The sequence below is a fragment of the Petaurus breviceps genome, unplaced genomic scaffold (assembly GCF_028583685.1).
Source record: "Petaurus breviceps papuanus isolate PSGF00001 unplaced genomic scaffold, PetGlider_PUasm1.0 551, whole genome shotgun sequence".
NCBI lineage: Eukaryota > Metazoa > Chordata > Mammalia > Diprotodontia > Petauridae > Petaurus > Petaurus breviceps.
The window spans coordinates 25,870,338-25,885,230 of NW_027186372.1; the positions used below are offsets into that span (position 1 = coordinate 25,870,338).

General features: G+C 39.0%; 1 protein-coding gene across 1 annotated transcript in view; it reads right to left on the minus strand.

Annotated features, from left to right (window-relative positions):
• Positions 1-14,893, minus strand: part of THG1L (tRNA-histidine guanylyltransferase 1 like) — a 107,638-nt gene that overhangs the window by 73,099 nt on the left and 19,646 nt on the right. The window lies entirely within an intron of this gene.

Below are 14,893 nucleotides of genomic sequence, written 5' to 3' on the forward strand. Positions count from 1 at the left end.
CAGAGTTTCAGTTGCCAGAAGGGCCCCATGACAACTGGGTCTCAGGATGTAATAGTTTTCAGGACACAATAAGAAGGAAGAACAATGGGGACCAGCCATGGTCCCCATTTGCAGAGCCTATCTTCAGACTGGGCACAGGCAAATTTTGTCATGTTTTCAACCTCTCAATCCATGTGTCAGATGCCTGACTTCTACATCAGGGTGGGTCAAGGAGGCCCACAGGCCTCAAGTGCATCTTATTTATTTTAAATTTATGGCCTTACAGGCAGGCAGCTGCTACGCATTAATCAATGATTAAAGTAGGGAAAGTAATCATGGAGTATGGAACTTTGCAGAAAAGAGAAGGGAGCCAGAGCACGTCCATAGGAGATGACATGCTGCAAAATGAACCAGATGAATCTCACCCCACACCACTCTCCCACACCCTCCCCCAGACCCCCTAACCTTAGAAGATTTCTTTGGATTATCACAATGCCTCATACAGATTGTGTAAGCAGCTCCATTTGAACCCTGAAATTTTAGTGCTTGCATTTAATCATTAGATTTACAAAAATGTGTAATCGTGGCATAACCAATTTTGCACAAACCTGTACAAAGACTATTACACATATGGTTTGAGGTGATTTTTTTCCAAGTCAAAATTTGGGGCTGGCATGGTTGATAATAATGCCTGGAAATACTCAGGTCTGCATGGCACAAAAATGGTGCAGATAATTCTGGGAAACTATACCTTCCTCTCTAAAACTCCCAAATCCAGTCTATTCATTTTTAAATGGATGTTTCCTATAAAACCAAATTCTTTTTGGCTAAAATTACCTGGATAATTGTGGCTCTAGAGACCTGTTCTTGGCTTTGTATGATAAAAATGTATCTTTATTATATACATGTAGAAGACTTCAGTTTTCCAGGTTCTTAATCTGCTACTTCCATTAACACTAACTTTTTAAAGTATTTCCTTCTCAACTTTTCTCTTTTTTACCCCCAGAATTTATTTTTAGTTTTCAACATACATTTCCACAAGATTGTGAGTTCCAAATTTTCTCCCCTTCTCTCCCCTACCCCCACCCCAATATGGCAAGCATACTGATTACTCCTTCTTCTAGTCTACCCTCTCTTCTATCCCCTCTAATACCTCTCTTCCCCCCTTTCCCCTTACTTTCTTGTAGGGTAAAGTGGATTTCCATACCCCATTGCCTGTATATCTTATTACCCAGTGGTATGCAAAAATAATTTTTAAACATTTGTTTTTGTTTTTGCTTTTTGGAGGGCAGTTGGGGTTAAGTGACTTGCCCAAGGTCACACGGCTAGTTTTTGTATTAAGTGTCTGAGGCTGGATTTTGAACTCAGGTCCTCCTGACTCCAGGGCCAGTGTTCTATTCACTGTGCCACCTAGCTGCCACACATCAATTTGTTTTTAAAACTTCGAGTTCAAGATTCTTCCCCCTCATCTCTCCCCACCTTCCCCCACTCCACTGAGAAGACAAACAATTAGGTATAGGCCATACATGTGCAGCCATGCAAAACATTTCCATAGTAATATTGTGAAAGACTAACTGTATTTCCCTACATCTTATCCCCCCCCCTTATTCTATTTTCTCCTTTGACCCTGTTCTTTTCAAAAGTGTTTGCTTGTGACTATCCCATCCCCCAATCTGCCCTCCATTCTATCATCTCCCCCTGTTATCCCCTTCCCTCCTACTTTCCTGTAGGGTAAGATACCCAATTGAGTGTGTATGTTATTCCTTCCTTAAGCCAAATCCAATGAGAGTAAGATTGACTCATTCCCTTTCACCTCCCTGCTCTTTACCTCCATTGTCACAGCTTTCTCTTGCCTCTTATGTGAGATAATTTACCCTATCCTATCTCTCCCTTTCTCCTTCTTACAATATATTCCTCTCTCAACTCTTAATTTTATTTTTTAGATATCATCCCTTCATATTCAACTCACCCTGTGCCCTCTGTCTATGTATACATGTACACACATATACACATACACACATATATACATATATTCCCTTCAACTATCCTAATATGGAAAAAATTATCATGAGTTACAAATAGCATCTTTCCATGTAGGAATGTAAACAGTTCAACTTAATAAGTTCCTTATGATTTCTCTGTCCTGTTTCCCTTTTCATGCTTCTCTCGATTCTTGTATTTGAAAGTCAAATTTTCTGTTGAACTCTGGTCTTTTCATCAAGAATGTTTGAAAGTCCTCTGTTTCATTGAATATCCATATTTTTCCCTGAGGTATTATACTCAGTTTTTCTGGGTAGGTGATTCTTGGTTTTAATCCTAGCTCCTTTGACCTCTGGAGTATCATATTCCAAGCCCTTTAATCCCTTAATGTAGAAGCTGCTAGATCTTATGTTACCTGATTGTGTTTCCACAATACTCAAATTGTTTCTTCCTGACTGCTTGCAGTATTTCCTCCTTGACCTGGCAACTGGAATTTTTCTATAATATTCCTAGGGATCGTTTTCAAGAGGTGATTGGTGAATTCTTTCTATTTCTATTTTGCCCTCTGGTTCTAGAATATCAGGGCAATTTTGCTTGATAAATTTCTTGAAAGATGGTGTGTAGGCTCTTTTTTTTTTTTAAAGCAATTGGGGTTAAGTAACTTGCTCAAGATTACACAGCCAGTTATTTCTGGGTGTGGTGCCAAGTATCTGAGCCCGGATTTGATCTCCAGGTCATCCCGACACTGGAGCTGGTGCTCTTACTCGCTGAGCCACTTGGCCGCCCCTAAGCAATTGGGGTTAAGTAACTTGCTCAAGGTTACATGGCCAGGTGTTTCTGGGTAGGTAATAAGTGTCTGAGCCCAGATTTGATCCACATGTCATCCCGACACTGGAGCCGGTGCTCTTTCTCGCTGTGCTACTTGGCTGCCTCATGTAGGCTCTTTTTTTGATGATGGCTTTCAGGTAGTCTAATAATTTTTAAATTATCTCTCCTGGATCTATTTTCCAGGTCAGTGGTTTTTCCAATGAGATATTTCACATTACCTTATATTTTTTCATTTGTTTGGATCTGTTTTATAGTATCTTGATTTCTCAAGAAGTCATTAGCTTCCATTTGCTCCATTCTTTTTTTTCAAATGCTTTATTAACTTCTGATTTACATCATTCCTTTCTGCCAGATTTTGAGTTACAAATTTTCTCCCCGTTTTTCCCCCACCCATCCCCCCAAAACAGCAGTTCCACAGGATATCCCCACCTCCAATCTGCTCTCTCCCATATTTTCTCCCATACCCGTTTCGACTTTTCCAGTGGATCTCTATGCCTCAGTGCCTGTATATCTTATTTCTTAATTACATGTAAGATGGTATAAATAAACACACACACACACACACACACACACACACACACACACACACACACATATATATATATATATATATATATATATATATATATGAATATTTGATTTTAAAACTTTCAATTCCAGATTCATTCCCTTCCCCCCCCTGCCACCCACCCCCACTGGGAAGACAAGCAGTTCAGTATAGGTTGTACATGTGTGGCTAATGCAAAACAATAATGTAGTAGATATATTGTAAAAGAATGACTATATTTCCCTCCCTCCTATCCCATCTCCCACTTGTTCTATTCTCTATTTTGATCCTGTCCCTTTTCAAAAGTGGGTGCTTCCAACTTCCCCAGCCTGCCCTCCCTTCCATCATCCCCCCTCTCATCCCCTTCCCCCCTATTCTCCTGGAGGGTGAGATCCCCTATTTAGTGTGTATTTCACTCCCTCCTCAAGCCAGATTCAATGGGAATAAGGTTGACACATTCCCTTTTGCCTTCCTATTCTTCCCCTCCATTGTAACCATTTTCCCTTGCCTCTTCTATATGAGATAGTTTGCCCCAATCTGTCTCTCCCCATCTCCTCTCATTATATTCCTCTCACCTCTTAATTTCACCTTTTAAGTATCATCCCTTCCTGTTAAATTGGTCCTGTGCCCTCTATCTATGTATACCTGTAAACATATATACACACATTCACATATGTATTCATATGCCCATATACCCTCATATATAGACATATATATATTTCTAATCCCTTCAACTACTGAGAAAAGTTTCATAAATTAGAATTATTGTTTTTCCTTGTAGGAATGTTAATAGTTCAACTTTGATAAGTTCCTTATGATTTCTTTTCCCTGTTTACCTTCTCATGCTTCTCTTGCTTCTTGTATCTGAATGTCAAATTTTCTATTCAACTCTGTTTTTTTCAGCAATAATGCTTGAAAGTCCTCTCTTCCACTGAATGACCATATTTTCCCCTGAAACATGATACTCAGTTTTGCTGGGTAGGTGACTCTTGGTTTTAGTCCCAGCTCCTTTGACCTCCGGAATATCACATTCCAGGCCCTTCGATCCCTCAGTGTAGAAGCTGCCAGATCCTGGGTTATTCTGATTGTGTTTCCACAATATTCAAATTGTTTCTTCCTGACTGCTTGTAATATTCTCTCCTTAATCTGGGAATTCCAGAACCTGGCTATAATATTCCTAGGAGTTTCCTTTTTGGGATCTTTTTCAGGAGGTGATCGGTGGATTCTTTCAACCTCTATTTTGCCCTCTGGTACTAAAACATCAGGGCAGTTTTCTTTGAGAACTTCCTGGAGGATACTTTCTAGGTTCTTACTTTGGTCATGGCTTTCAGGTAGTCCAATAATTTTTAAGTTATCTCTCTTGGATCTATTTTCCAGGTCAGTGGTTTTTCCCATGAGATATTTCAAATTGTCTTCTATTCTTTCATTTGTTTGGATCTGTTTAACAGCATCTTGATTTCTCATAAAGTCATTAGCTTCCATTTGCTCCAATCTAATTCTGAAGCAATGATTCTCCTCATTGAGCTTTTGAGATTCTTTTTCCATCTGGCAAATTCGACTTTTTAAGGCATTCTTCTCCTCATTGCCTTTTTGAGCCTCCTTTGCCATTTGAGTCAGTCTGTTTTTTAAGGTATTATTTTCTTCAGTCAGGCTGTTGACTCTCATTTCATAATTTTCTTGCACTGTTCTCATTTCTCTTCCCAATTTTTCTTCCACTTCTCTTATCTGCTTCTTAAGGTCCTCTATGGCCTGTAACCAGCTTGTATTTTCCTTTGAAGCTTTTGGTGCAGGAGTTCTGACTTCACTGTTTTCCTCCTGTTCCATGCCTTGCTCCTTCTTGTCCCCAAAATAGGAGTGTAATGTTGGAATCTTCTGTCTGCTTTGTTTCCTTTGCCTGCTCATTTTGCCATTAAGTTATTTGACTTTTGGGCTTTTTGCCACTGTAGGACTCTGCCAGCAGACAGGGGAGTTTTCGTCCCAAATGCTGTGGTTTTCTCAGCTGCTGGAGGTATTAGATGGGTGCCCTCTCTGAGGTCTCCACATGCTCTGGCAAGCTGGACACACACCCCAGGACCTCCACCCTAGACTGCAATCCAAATCCAAGCAGGTTAAAGCAAGAGCAATTACCCCTCAGACTGGTGCTTGGTCCCCCCACACTCTGCAGGCCAGGAGCTAAAGCCTCCACGTGCCTGCGTCTCAGTGGTTTCTCGCCCTGGGGGGTAAAAGCCATGCACTCCCACTTACTGGTTCCAAAGTCCAGACTACGCTGGCCTCTCACCTTGTCCTTCGCATCTATGTATTGATAAATCTGCAAACGGCCACAGCTGCTGCTGATCTGGAGTCCCTCTGGCAGGCGGCTGGTCAGGCCTGCCCTGGGGCTAAAGCCTTGGTGTGGGGCTGGGCTCGGCTCCAAGAGCGCTGTGCTGGCCGATTCCTGCCGGCCTGCTGGGCTGTCCTCAGCTGGAGGTTAGCTTCTCTATGTCATTTTGTGGGTTCTGCATCTCCAAAGTTTGTTTAGAGTCCCCTTTTTACATGGATTGGGGAAGGTGGAAGCCGGAGCCGCAGGAAGGTCATGTTTCTACTCCGCCATCTTGGCTCCGCCCCCCATTTGCTTCATTCTAATTTTGAGGGAATTATTTTCTTCAATGAGTTTTTGAAATTCCTCTTCTATTTGATCAATTTGGCCTTTAAAGGCATTCTTCTCCCCATTTGCTTTTTTGGGCCTTTTTTTGCCATTTGAGTTAGTCTATTATTAAGGTGTTATTTTCTTCAGTATTTTTTGGGGTCTCCTTTAGCAGGCTGTTGACTCATTTTTTCATGATTTTTCTTGTATCATTCTCATTTCTCTTCCCAATTTTTCATTTACTTCTCTTGATTTTCAAAAACTTCTTGAGTTCCTCCATGACCTGCAACTAGTTCATATTTTTCTTGGAGGCTTTTGATGCAGGAATTTTGACTTTGTTGTCTTCTTCTGGTTCTATGTTTTGATCATCTTTGTCACCAAAAAATGATTCTATAGTTTGATTTAACTTCCTCTGTTTGCTCATCTTGCCAGTCAATTACTTGACTTTTCAGCTCTTTGCCATGGTAGATCTGCTTCCAGAGTGGAGAGTATTGTTTCCCAAATTTCCGGGGTTTTCACAGTTGTTGTCAGAGCTTTTTCCAGATACCTGCCTCAGAACTGTGAGGAGAACTGCCTCTCCACAGACTCAACAAGTTCTGCCAAGCTAGTGCTCCTCACCCCAGATCATCACCCAAGACTGTAACCCAGATCCAAGCAGGGCAAAGTAAGAGAATCCTGCCTTAGAGATTCCTGCAAATGCCCTCTGGTTGACCAGTTGACCCCCCCACAATCTTTGGGCCTATAGCTTTGGAAGCAGCCACCAGCAGCTACTGCCACCTCCACCACCCTGGGGGTAGGGGCCAGACTGCACTCTTCTCTCACCCAGTTCCAAAAGAGTTCATCCACTGACCCCTTACTTTCTTTTCAGTGTTTATTGGTTGAGAAGTCTGGAAACCACCACAGCTGCTGGTGATTCACTCTCCTGAAGTCTGCTCTGGTCAGTCTGCACCATGGGTCTAGGTTGGCCTACATACTACTGTGATCCTCTCCCAGTCCAGTATGCTAGACCCTTCCCATTGGCCTGCTGGGCTGCCTTCAGCAGGAGGTTTGTTTCTCTCTGTCACTTTGTGGGTTCTGTAGCTCTAAAATTTGTTTAGAATTTTTTTACAGGTATTGTAGGTGAATGGAGTGGGAACTCAAGCAAGTTCTTGCTTTCACACCACCATTTTCCCTCTGCCCCTCTTATTTGATTTTCAAAATCCTTTTTGAGCTCCTCCAATGGCCTGCAATCAATTCATATTTTTCTTGGAGGCTTTTGATGCAGGAGTTTTGACTTTGTTGTTTTCTTCTGATTCTATATTTTGATCGTTTTTGTCACCAAAGAAAGGCTCTAGAGTCTGATTTTTTCCCTCTGTTTGCTCCTCTTGCCAGTTTCAGCTCTTTGCCCAAGTCGGACTCTGCTTCCAGAGTGGAGAGTGCTATGTCTCAAATTTCTGGGGTTTTGTGCAGCTGTTGTCAGAGTTACTTCTAGACACCTGCCTCAGAACTGTGAGGAGGACTCCTTCTCCACAGCTGCCACAAACTCTGCCATGCCAGTGCTCCTCCTCACCCCAGAACCACCACCCAAGAGCAAAACCCAGATCTAAGCAAGGCAAAGCAAGAGAATCCTGCCTCAGAGATTCCTGCAATTGCCCTCTAGTCAGTCGCTTGATCCCCCCACCGTCTGTGGGCCTGGAGCTCTGGAAGCAGCTGCCACTGCTGCTGCTGCTGCTGCCACCACCACCACCTCTGTCCTACAGTGGCAAAAAACCCCTGGGGGCTGGAGCCAGACTGCACTCTTCTCTCACCTGGGCCCAACAGAGTTTCCTCACTGACTTTTTACTTTGTCTTTGACACTTGTGGGTTGAGAAATCTGGAACCACCACAGCTATCAGTGATTCAGTCCCCTGAGGTCTGCTCTGGCCCAATCTGTGCCGGCCCTTGTGGGACTGTGCTCCACTCTCAGCCCAGTGTGATCAGTCCTTCCTGTTGGCTTGCCAGGCTGTCTTCAGCTGGATATATGTTTCATTCCATCATTTTATGGGTTCTGTAGCTCTAAAATTTGTTTAGAGTCATTTTTTACAGGGATTAGAGGTGATTGAGGGATGAGCTCAAGAAAATTCCTTCTTTTACTCTGCCATTTTGGCTCCACCCTCCTTCCCCACTTTTCATAAATTTTTATTTTCATCATCATGTTTGATTCTATTATTCTATAGACAACAGAGGCAGATCTAATTGTTCAATGTTATATTTATGTGGCTGAAGAACAAAATTGTTTTTTATGTGACCTTAATGGTCCAAAGTATTTTATGTACTTGATAAAAATCATTATAGGATATCACATCTACACTGATCATGTCTTCTTTGTTATAGCTTAAAGCTGTGCCTGTGGGGGCAGCTAGGTGGCACAGTGAATAGAGCACCGGCCCTGGAGTCAGGAGAAACTGAGTTCAAATTCGGCCTCAGACACATAACACAAAAACTAGCAATGTGACCTTGGGCAAGTCACTTAACCCCAATTGCCCTCCAAGAAGCAAAAACAAAACAAAAACAAACGATGTCTCTGTTATTTGGAAAGTATTATCTGTCTGAAAAACTCTTCTCATGTCATCCAAAATTAAGTAGGGATGGGCCTGGTTAATACTGTAATAATAATAATGTGATGGGAGCTTGTGGAATATTTGTACTCTAAAATATGATTTGGAATTGGGAAGGCTTGGTTTCAAATCCTACCTCTGACACCTACTACTGCCTGTGTGATCACAGACAAATCACTTTACTATTTAATGCCAGAGGCAAGTTTCTTAAGAGTATAAGTTTCAGAAAAGTCACTGGAAGTTCCCTATGCTGATTAAAATCAGTTTCACACTTCCCTTTCCCACCAAAAAAGGCTTGCTAGATACTGAACTATTCCACTGAATCATAGATTTAAGTTTGTTACTTCAGAAGCTGTCCAGTCCTACCCATACTTAAATGAGACTACTTTCTCCAAAATCCCTGACAAATTGGAACATCCATCCTCCTTGGAAGACCTTAAAAGGGAACTCTGGTAGGAAACTAATAATCATATGAGTTGGGCTTTTTAGATTTTTAATTGGCACTATTTGCTATGTCTTATTAAATGTATATTAGAGGTTTGCAGTGGCTGATTTGTTATAGAGGCTTACAGTAAGGTGACCTGATATGTCAGGCTTACAACATTTAGAGTTCTTATTTGAATTAGGGGTAGTATTTATGCTATAACTATGGAAATCATATATCTTGGTTCTTACAGATCAGCCCAATTTCTTTTATAAATAATGATTTTTAAATATAATTTTTATTTTTGAATGTATCCTCTCTCTATTCTGCTACTTAATAAGCCATTCCTTGTAACAAAAATTCAAAAAGAAAGAAAAATAAGTAATTCAGCAGATCCACTAACCTGTCTGACATTTTGTTGTTCATCCTTTGTTCTTGAAGAAGCCCAATGACACCACAAGGGTGATATTTTGTGTGTGAATTGGATTTAAGTGAGGCAGAGCTGTGCAAAGTCATCAGCCTGACTCTCCCCTCCAGTCCTCAAAATCCAGTAGCCAAACAAAAGACAATGTATGTAATATTCTACATCCTTAAGAGCTATCCCTCATCTCCCTAAAGGAAGATGGGAGGTACATTTTTTCAGCTCTTCTCTAGGGCTAACAAGCTTGGTCATTGGATTTTTAACACAATATTCAGAATTTTGTTTCCTTGTTTCTAATATTGTTCTTCCCATTTATATTGCTATAGTTATTTTATAGGTTGTTTCCCTGGTTCTACTTACTTCACATTGCATCAGTTCATATATCTTCCTAAACTTCTCAAATTCTTCATATTTGTCATCTTTTAGTGCCCAGGAATATTGCATTACATCCATGTACCATCATTTGATTAGCTATTCTTAAATCAATGGGTGTCTACTTTGTTTCTAGTTTTTTTTTTGCTATCACAGAAGTGCTGATTTGAAAGTTTTTTGATATATGTATGAAACTTTTCTTTTGCTTTTTTACCTTCTTGGGGGTATTTGCTACCAGTGAGACCAAAGGATGTAGAAATCCTAATCACTTATTTTTAAGAATAATTCTAAATGTCATGAATAGTTTCTGTCTTTTGTAGAATAATACAAAAAAAGAACATATATGCTTTTATGGGTCTTTAAAAAAACAATCATTTATTTTCTGTCTCTCCCCATCTCATCTTTCTTTGAACAAGAAAAAAAAAACAAAAAGAAAAACTTCATAACAAATATGCTTAATCAAAGGAAATTCTATTATTGGCCATGTCCAAAAATGTATGTCTTATTTGATATCTTTAATCTCTAAGTTCCTTGTCAGAAGTGAGTAGTATCTTTTTTCTTTGGTCCTCTGAAATTGTGGTTTGTTATTACCTTGATTGGAGAAGAAGAGGCAGGGCTTAGGAATATTCTTATTCAGACCATGCATCCTGATTTTTGCTTCAAAAATATGATAACCAGTAGCTGTAACCCATGAAAATAAATAAATACAGTTATCTGCACATTCTCAGATCAGCATATCTGAAATTATTAAATATTGCTACTAGAACTGGCTTGGTGGATATAGAATAAAGAACTTCCTTACCAGTTTGCTGGTACTACTGGTTGATGAGATCTAGAGCCAAAAGGGAGCTCAGAGATCAGAGCATCTGGTCCAACCTCTGCCCTGTTGAGAGGAAATTATTTTCTAAGACCAAGCAGACAGTAAGTAACAAAGTTGGGATTCAGAGCTACTTTTTTGACAGATCCACCCAAGCTCTTTCCACTCTATCATCTTGTTTTTCAGTGTCATACTTTTAGGCTTTAAGAAAATGGAAGAGCTAAACTAGAGGTACAGGAATATTTGCAGACTTGGCTCCTCTTTGTCTCAAAATCATCATCACAAGGACAGGTGCCTCCTAATGAAATTCAGTGTTTCGTTGTCTTTTAAAGCAGTGTTCAAATTTGTTTGCATTAAATAGATCCCACTGGCTGTATTGTTGGGGCCTATCAATCCATTTTCTGATAGACATCATTTCCTTGCATGAGCAGGATATAGTTATGTCTATGCTCATTTCCAGATTTGAACTATTTGAGTTATTAGAATTAAGAAAGGCATTGTGTATAATAATATTAGGTTAAAAAAGAAATCACTGGATTCTTGTCTAATTTTCTGTATGGAACACATGATAATTAAGAAAAGAGATGGAAAGTTATAAATAGCTGTAAATTACTATTAGCTCCTAGACCAAATTCTTACTGAAAGTTGATCTTGTACCCAAGAAAGTAAGTGGGCAAATGTGTTAATTCCCACACAAGTATGTTTTCCACAGTGTAAACCACCTGTCAGTAGGATTATTTCTTGAGCCAAAAGAGGTGGTGTCTTTTTTAGCTCCTTTTGAAACTTAGAGCGTTGCACTGGTTTTGAAAGAAAACCATGAGGATTTCATCGTCCTCATACTTTCCTTTGGTTTTATAGCATAAAGTTGGGGGAGGGCAAGATTATTTTCATGTCTTCTGTCCTTTATTTTGGAATGAGATCTTTTGAAGTATTTAATTTTCTAAATTCCTTAAACTGTAATACATACTATTTATGTATACACACACACACACACTATTTTTACAATAACAAACCAGGATATAAGTGAAAATTTAGAGGTACCCAGAAGCAACAACCATATTACTTTCTTAAAAGTTCCTAGACTCTGGTAACTTCTACCTGAGAAATTCTGTACCTTTTCCCCAGTATTATCTGTCATCTCAGCTTGCTGTACCTTTGTTTGTAGAGCTCATGTCAATTCCTGATCACTCTGTGCTGTACTAGATCTCCCTTTTCTTTCCTAGGAAGGGAAGAAAAAAAGCATTTATTAAGTATCAGTCACTGTAATTAGTTTAGTGCTTTACCAATATCATCTCATTTGATTCTTATAACAACCCTGGGAGATAGGTGCTATTATTATCCTCATTTTACAGTTGAGGAAACTGAGGCAGAGATTAAGTGACTTTCCCAGAGTAATGCAAACTAGGAAGTATCTGAGACTGAATTTGAACTCAGATCTTCCTGACTCTAGGTGCAGTGCTGTATCCACTGTACTATCTAGCTGCCTATAGGCTTTTAGAAGGTTTTTATTTATTTTTTTATTTATATATTTTTTATTTTAGAATACAAAAAATATTATTTCACTAGGAATATAAGTAGTACATCATTAACACAATAAGGGTGGTGAATTTTGCTAGAGAGAAAGTGGATGGAGGACTTTTTGACATTTCTCTGCCTTAAGCCCTTATACTGTTTTAAAGTTTAGAAACAATTTATTCAACTAGAAACTATTGATCACAATCTGAAATGCTGCTATTGTTTCATTTATGTTTTTGTATGCTTGGAATACACTAAGTGCTTAATAATTGCTTATTGATTGATTGATAAACTTTAAAGGAAAATTTATATATAGTATATGTGTATATATTATATATTACACATATATCCATCTATTTCTCTCTCTGTTTCCAACTTCTACCTTGTATTTTCTGTGAGGCTGAATCTTTGAAGATGATCAATCTCTAAATATTTCTTTGTGCTTCTGCTCTCTGTGGTATCTCTCTACAAAGATCAGAATGTGTGTGTGTGTGTGTATGTGTGTAGATAGGTAGATATAGATATTGATCTGCAAATTTTATGGTTTTGAATTATCTAAATTGTTACTTGATTTATATTAGATTAGCCAGATAATAATAGCCTAAACTTTCAGTTTTTTGTGGGGTTAAAAGGACATTATTGCTAAAACACATCTCCCAAACTGGTCCAGCAGTTAATTAGTTATTTTAGTTATTTAGTTAATTAGTAAATTTTAATATGATTTGAGATAGCTTTAGTATAGCAGAAAAATTAATGGGATTGTAGCCAGTTCCACCGATTTCTAGCTGTGCGAGTCACTAAATATCTCTGAACTTCTGTTTCCTCATCTATAAAATGAGGGATTTGGGTGACTAAAATTAGAGGCTCTTAACTTGGGTTCTGTGGACTTGGTTTTGATAAGTATGTATATACAGAGAAGTTTATATATACAAATCACATAAATGTTATAAACTTAACAATTCTATGCATACATAACTCAAATATATATGTGCATACATACATACTCTCCACACATATAAATATATATTATATATATGGAGAGAGAATTTTATTTGTAATCCTATGTCTTTTTGTTTAAGAAATGCATTTTAAAGCATGCTGAGAAGGGGTCCATGGGCTTTATAGACTGCCAACTGAAGGGGTCTATGATAAATAAAGGGTTAAGAACCCTCAGACTAGATCATCTTTAAGGTTCCTGCCAAGGCTAAAACATTTGTATCATTGTATAATTAGTCTCTACCAGTGAGGAAAGAGTCTTATACAATTAGCCTTTTAAACCAAAGGTTAAGCATTCTATAGGGTACAAGATCTCAGGCTGGACCTCAGATTGAGTATTTATTGAAAAATCAGGATAGGATAGTGAAGTTCATAAATCAACCATTGCATAGAGATGAGATGTATGTATTTTTTTTTTCAGAGTGAGATTTGGTTAATTACAAACCTGAATGTTAAATTACTGGAATTAAAAAATAAATACCTAAGAGAGAAGAGTAGGTGAGGCTGTTCTTACTGAAGTTCTAAGTCAAATATTAAGACACTGAGACTATTTTATGGAAGGGAGGAGAAGCAGTTTCCTCAATCAATCAATCAGCACATCTTTATTATATGTCAATAAGTATTTATTAATCCAGTCAGTCTAGTGATGTAAATATAGTGGAACTTATTATATCCTTGTGGTGGAAACAACAAGTGTGTGTGTGTGTATAGACACACACACATATAATATACTGTATCTGTCTGTATATACATGTATTATACATATGTTGTATCTGTATGTATACATGCATATGTCCATGCATACATATGTACATAAATATAAAGAGAACAAAGTCAAATGCAAAGTTGTTAAATGCAAGGTAATTTGAAAGGGATAGCACTAGAATTGAAGGAATCAGGAAAAGTTTCATGGAAAAGGTGGTTCTTGAGTGGCTTCTTGAAGGAAGACAGGGATTTAATGAGGCAAAGGTGAGAAGGGAGAGCATCTTAGGTATGGGAGATAGTCAGTGTGAAGGGAGGGAGAAGGGGGGTGGAGAAGGTCAGGTTACCTGGATGACAAATGTGGGAGAACAAAGTAACATACAGTGAGAGAGAAAGATAAGGTTGAGGCCAAGTTGTAAAGGACTTTAAAAACTAGACAGAGGAATTTCGTATTTGACTCTAGGAATAATAGGCATCCACTGGAATTGGTTGAGTAGGGAAATGACCTGGTGAGATCTGCACTTAAGAAAAAAATCACTTTGGGAGCTGTGTGAAGGGTGAACTAAAGTGGGAAAAGACTTGAGGTAGAGAGGCCAATTAGAAGTCTATTGTTATAGTCTACTAGGATGGGGAACCTGTGGCCTCAAGGCCACATGTGGCACTCCAGATTTTCAAGTACAGCCCTTTGACCAAATCCAAACTTCACAGAACAAATCCCCTTAATAAAAGGATTTGTTCTGTGAAGTTTGGATTTAGTCAAAGGTTCACACCTTAGGACCTAGAGGGTCCCATGTGACCTTGAGACCACAGATTCCCCACCCCTGGCTAGACAGTAGGTGATGACACAGATACCACTTAGGCAGTAGTTGGGTGAGTGGAGAAAAATCAAATGTGAGAGATTCTGTGGAGGTAGAAAAGGCATGTTTGGCAACTGGTTAGATGAAGGGAAGGGAGAGTGTGAAATTAAGAATAATGCCAAGGTTACAAACCTGGAACACTGGAAGTATCTTTGGCAGTAACTGGAAATTCAGAATGGGAGAGAGCTTTGGGGAAAAGATAACGAGCTATCTTGAACATGTTGAATCTGAAATGTCTTTAATACATCTAGTTTGA